This window comes from Clinocottus analis, unplaced genomic scaffold (assembly GCF_023055335.1).
Source record: "Clinocottus analis isolate CAN_PGR_092001 unplaced genomic scaffold, fCliAna1.0.p SCAF_16, whole genome shotgun sequence".
NCBI classification, from domain to species: domain Eukaryota; kingdom Metazoa; phylum Chordata; class Actinopteri; order Perciformes; family Cottidae; genus Clinocottus; species Clinocottus analis.
Genome location: NW_027175887.1, coordinates 6,623,069 through 6,629,731, shown reverse-complemented (window position 1 = coordinate 6,629,731; position 6,663 = coordinate 6,623,069).

Sequence of the window (6,663 nt, the reverse complement as noted above, 5' to 3'; positions counted from 1 at the left end):
GAAATGTTAGAAGGGAATATATCATCAGCAATGATTGGTGGATAGAGGATTACAGTCAGAAGACAGAGAACGGAGAGTTCCTTTGTCATCTGTCCGTTTCCAGGTAAACTACTCCATCCCCAAAAAAAAAAAGGCAGCGGAAACAAAACATACCAAGGACTCCTAACAATTTGCTATTGGGTCCAAACAGTGGAAGGATGTTGTATCTGTTTGTTAACATCATAAACTGACTTCTGCCTGCAAGCCAGCATACTACTCATGTGAACTCAGAAGGAACAAAGCACAGAGGTGGAACACACGGACGGCTCCAAACAGCCAGCGGCTCTGCTGATGGCGTGTGGCGCTGAACAAAAGTTCATTTTCAGGGTGACTTCACTCTATAATTTTTCTTTTTTTCGTTCACTAATTTTTCTGCTTTTAATAATACAAAAAAAATATGTAGGACATTCCAGAGCTGTGGTGTGGACTCCAGTGTGTGTGTGTGTGTGTGTGTGTGTGCGTGTGTGTGTGTGTGTGTGTGTGTGTGTGTGTGCATGTGTGTTCTAGTGCGAAATCTAAGAAACCGACTCTGACAAGTAAAAGTATCTGCAAGTGTAGATATGAAACTACTTACTGTGAGTCTGTCAACCAGTGGGAGAGCATCAGGTCGATCATAAAGGAACAACTTCTTTGCCACACATGATCAATTCAAAGCAAATAACTTCAAATTGTAAAAAAAAAAATGAAGTAACTGTGCAGAAAGATTCAGGGTGAATAAAAACATCACACACATGGACTGGGACTCCACATGCGTTTATATACTTGATTCAGATCTGCTCAAATGTTAGACGAGTATAATCCCACTGTCACTAAACTGTAATCGTTTAAGACATGACAAAACCTAATGTTAGTGTCGTGAGACTCAAATGATTGTCTTGCTAAATGAACTAAACACAGAATCCACAAATACTGGGAAACAAGTAGCTCTATCCCACAACATCCTTTAATCTGCTGGAAAAGCAAAAAAAAGAAAAATGTTTGCTGTTTTTTTGGTTTTACTGCCAAGACGAGGACTCCAGCAGCACCGAAGAAACGAGGACGAGCAAAATAAGGAAAGCAGCGTAATTTGGCTAAAAGCCTGCTGGATTCTTTGAATCTCAAGGACGTTTATTTGTCCTGTGCTCCTCTGCGCACACCCCGCCCAGCACCATTGTATCGTTCTCAGTAACAGAGCGCTTCCAGCCATTCTTGCTCAGCTGCTTATAAAATAGGAAGTCATGTAAGCCTTTGGAGCCACAGGGATTGGAGGTCCCTCGAGTAAAGCTGGGTACATTCAGAAAAACTCCAGTTTTGCTTTTGGATTGTTTTTTTTTTCTGAGCCCCTTTTCTGAAAGTCAAGAGACTTTTAAGTCGCTCTTCACAGAAAATTGGCTTTTTAAAACATTGAAAGGCCAGAGAGCAGAACAAGTTTTATGACACGGGGTCATTAAATGCAAACTTTCCCAGAAGCGGCACTTTGAATGTTCTGTATGCAAAGATAAAAGTGTATTCACTGGCTGATCTATTCAGACTCATCCATTTATGAAATACAGCATATACCAGTGATTCAGTCCTCCCCAGTCATCGCTTACGTCATGGGCTTCTCAAAGATATCACCATGCAAAGCTATTCTGCTTGCTGTGTTGTTTGAAAACTCAGCATGAACACACAATGTGAATCTATTCTCATTGTTTCAACTATACTGCATTTATTGTGAGAGACTTTCTCTCACAATGTCTTCACCTCTCCTCTGCACCAGGTAAAGCTTTACAATGTTTTGTCAAGGGAAGAATACAAAGACACGTTTATTGGATGGATTTCAGTCTGCGACCTTCTTCTTCGTTATTTGTTCCCACAATAAAGGTCTTGTTTGCTTCTGTTCCTGCTCCTGAAGGTTAGCATAGCTGCTGCAATAGCATCAGTTATATCAGAACTGCAGAGTATTTTTGTGTTCATTGTAATAGGAACAAAGAATAGTATATGTGGCTTTTGTTGAAAGAAAATATGTGTTTTATCTTCTCCCAACTCTCGATGGCAAGAGTTTGAGTGACAGATGGTTCATCCAATCGCCTGCCAAGTGTTTTTTTTCATAGTGTCTGCCCTTTTCCCAGCAGCTTCCAATGACAGCTTCTCACATGGTTCAAACCATCTGGTGAGTCATGTTGGAACTGCTGGGCCCTAAACTATCATTTCTGAATAATTGAACTGTATGAAGATAGACTTATTTTCTTGTAGTGACCAATTGCAACTGAAATGCCAGTTGGAGGACATTTTGGTACTCGGGTCAGCAAGGAGCTCAGAGATAATTAATACAAATGTAGGACGCTATGCTAAATATGGGGAATCTAATAAAAAAAACAGTTTGAGTCGCGATTACTTTTTCGATTCGAACAAGCAATTTTAATACACAACATTTCAGAAAACGGTTTGTTAAGAACTCCCACTTTTCTACAAGACATCTCACACTTCATTTATCCATTTCTATCAGCCATGTCTGATGCAAATCTGGATCCAGGTCACAGTGGCTGCCAACTTTCTCCCCAGTCACATTCTGCAGCTCTCACCACACATCTAAACTCACACTACACTGGAATCGCTTCTCATTGAATTATAAAGAAATTGGTTCACGATATTACAGCCATTTGTGGCAGCCATGCTGAGTTTTGTCTCTAGTAATGCATGCTCATTCAACCGTAATACAGCTGCATGAAATTGTTGTGTTACAAATCCCAAGTATACAAACTGTAAATGTAAAACACAAAGCAGACAGGTGATGATTCTGATGCACAAAACATAAATCAACAACGGAAACGAGCTACAACAGAACTACTCTCAGATCATTCAGGTCTGAGTTTAGGTCTAAAACAAACCAAACTCAGAATCAAACATAGATTTATTATACCCGTTTGTGTTTATTGGGGTTTGTACTGTTTTCTTATCTTTGCCTTGGACCACGTCTTTGAGAGTAATGTCTCTTTACCAACAGTTATGGGTTGTCTCTGTTCCTCTCCAGCCTTTCTGATACAGATGGTGTTGTCATGGTTTGCCTCCAGCTCCAGAGTGCTGATAAAACAGAGAAAACAAAACATCTTTTTTTTTTTTTCTTCTCAAATCTGGGAAGCATTACCACCCCCACAAAACACATAAGATGGGCATAGAGAATACAATAGAGGGCGCATTGGCTCCGGCAACAATTCTCTCTGCAGACTGGCCGGTAACATTTTCCAATATATTTTGGGATGAAAACAATTCTACATTTCTATTTTCAAGCAAACGTTCAGTCTTTGCTCTGTCGAAGTATAACCTAAACCCATGCAGGAAAATATGAGATTAAAATCTAATATATACAGCTGTTTATAGAGACATTTAATTTAATCACGTCCCTTGTTATCAAAATAATATGAAATAACACAGCAAGAAATTGCTAAAGTTTATTAATTTTCCGCCTAAACGACCACACCTGCCGGGCAGGCTGAGGGAAGTACATGTGTTGCCTGCAACTCTGTCAACCACTGGCATCGAACACAAAGACTGTCGTCAAGCACCGACAGTGAAGAATGTGTTGCACTGTTTCTGATTAAGAGACAGCAAGAAATAGATAAATCATCAGAGTACTGCTCCAGATCTGCAGCTTCTCGAAGGCCACCCTCAGCCATCTGTTAAAGAAAGCACCCCCCGTCCCTCCTTCACACACACACACACACACACACACACACACACACACACACACACACACACACACACACTTGTCTGTGTTAACTCCTCTGCTGCATGCAGAGCTGCTCAACAAGGCCACAGATGCCATGGAAGGCCACTGGGACTGTAAACAAACCCACTTCCTCCCTCCACATTAATCAGTCATAACAGGGGGACAGATCCAAGTTTCAATAACTAAGAACAAATATTTTTCATTTCTGTTTAGTGTTCGAGAGCAAATTACATCGATATGAACTAACTCATTCTGTCACGAATCTGTCCGTGACGCGAGGAGCACGTCTGGAATAATGGGGAATGAAATAAAGAAGAGTTGTTGGGAAACCGTGCACCGTTTCCTACCTCCTGCCGGCTGCAGCTCTCAGCAGCTGGCACACCAGTTCAATCGTCTCTGGAGGAGACGACAGGTGGACATTTCGGTTACGATACAATCCGTTGGCTTCAAATATAGCCAGTGGGTAAACATGTCGACATGCTAATGGCTGCTTCTGTAAACATGCAGTGAAACAACATTCAAGAGGTAACTTCAGAAAACTCCACTTGTGTCCACAACCAGAGGACAACTGGGCTCTTCCTCATTTACAAGTGAATGTTGATTGGAACAACTGTAACTTACATACTATTGTAACTATGTGGCAAGAATATGTGGTGATTTAGTTTTTTATTATTGTGCATATTGCAGCCGCAAACAATTTGATCAATCTGCCAATTCATTTCTCTATTTGAACATAATTGTGTCTACTATATTAGAGTGAGAGCTTTGGTGGTTAACATATATGGTTTGGCTGATTCACCTTTTCATTTCCCAGCAGTCTTAGCTGTTTATTCATGCTAATTATCAAATCCTTGCAGTTGCCGGTTCAAACAGTTGCTGCTGCCAAAAGTGTCAAAGTGTCAAACGCATCACATCCTGTGTGTCAGACGACGTCTCCGTGGAAAAAACACTGTGAACCAAAAAGCTGACCTGGGTCTTGGCTGATTCGGGTTTCTATTTTCTACAGCCTGGGTAATGAATGAAAAACTAAACAACTCTGACCAGGAATAAACTGTGTACTAAATATCGTAGAGACATTCCTCACAGCTCCTTTTCTCCTGACAGCCACCTCAGCAGCATCAAGGACAGTTAATAGTTCAATTACAGCTCGGCAGGTTCACTCTCAGGAGGAATCGACTGTTAGCAGCTGATTAGCTCTGCTGCTGCTCAATACACCAACGGGATAACACTCAGCTGCTGGTTAACTGCCACAGCGACATTTTATGAACAATAAGAACTACACGGGTGAGCGGAGTCCATTAGTGGAGACTGAGCAAAGTTTTGATAGAGATGTTGGAGAACAGTGACATGAGAATTAAGATAACTAACTGTCCTCCGATAAGGTGGATGAAACGGTGGATGTCTGTGTGAGCAGCAAAAACAGAAATAATTCATCATGCTGGTGATGGTGTTTCAGTGAAACTTTGAGAATCTATACTTCTGTCCTCAGCCCAAGCTCACGTTGTTAAATCCCTTTTTTACTCTGGGATCTATTCTAAAACTTCAAAGACATGTGCCAGAATCCTGCACAGACGCACCTAATGATGCATCGCAGTGATTGGCAGGACCGCTCAAACATTAACCAGCTTTTGCAGGCTCCGCGCCGAGGCACCCGGCTTTATGCTGGATTCAGTCGGGGAATAATTGTCTCTGCAGGTGGCGTGGATCTGCTGCAGCAAAGAGGAGCACGCAGGGGAAAGTGAATGTAGGGCATCAATGTATGAGAAAAGGCACCAAACTGTGCATGCGAGTGCCATACCTGTTTAAAGTTGTATTGTGTGAATTCCTCCTGCATGTTTGTCATGTGAAGCAGCACCTCATCCCTCTGTGGACTGATGGCGCAGTGCTCTTTGAAGTTGAAGGAACATCAGATCAACAAGGCTCTGATTTATATTGAAACATCACTCGCACGCCAACAAGATTACATTCACTTCTTTTCACAGCCATCCCTTTCTAGTTTGGATTTCTTTGATGAATGTAGTTGTCAAAACAATCTGTTTAGTTCTGTATAGATTTTGGTTATAACAGCATCGGCTGATGCAATTTGCTCTGTTGACATGGAATAGTAGATGTAAACATTTGAATATAAGGACCAGTGTGTGGACTTGAGTGGCTTGTATAGCGGTGAGGTTGCAGATTGCAACTACCTGAATGCGTCCGCTCATCACTCCCTCTCCAAGTGTGTCGGAGAACTATGGTGGACTTCAGGTGACATATAAGCCAGTGTTTGGTTGGTCACAATTTGTATAATATAATTTATTTCTGCCAAGAGATTCCCATAAATCCACCGGTTCGTTTACAGCATCAGTAATGATATTTTAATAATCAGGGGTCGAAGGTAACCAAGTACATTTACTCAAGGACTGCTCTTAAGTATAAATTTGAGGTACTTGTATAGTACTTGCGTAATTTCTTAATAATGGTACTTCTGGTCTACGTTTCAAATATTGACATATACGACAATATACGACAAATATTGTACTTTCTACTTATTTACCTTTAGTTGTTGGTTAATTTGCAGATTCAGACTATTATTACAAAATATAAATCAACTAATAAATGATGATGCCTTAGTGAAGATTAAGCTAAATGCCAGTAAATACATGTTTCTAAATTAGCCTCATCTATACCAGTTACAAAATTATGATTGATGATGATTTTTACTCTATGGTTTTCCACCACTGCCAATAATATGATATATGTAATAATGTATATTTCTGAATGGGACCATTTTGTGCAAGAAGCCATTTGACTTTAATACTTGCAAGTACATTTAGCCGTGTTGTAACATTCAAATGCAGGACCACTAATAGTAGGAGTATCACAGTTACCTACACAAATGTCTCATTATGCATTACTTTGTCAATTCTGCAGTAGAATGTGCCAGAAACTCCACG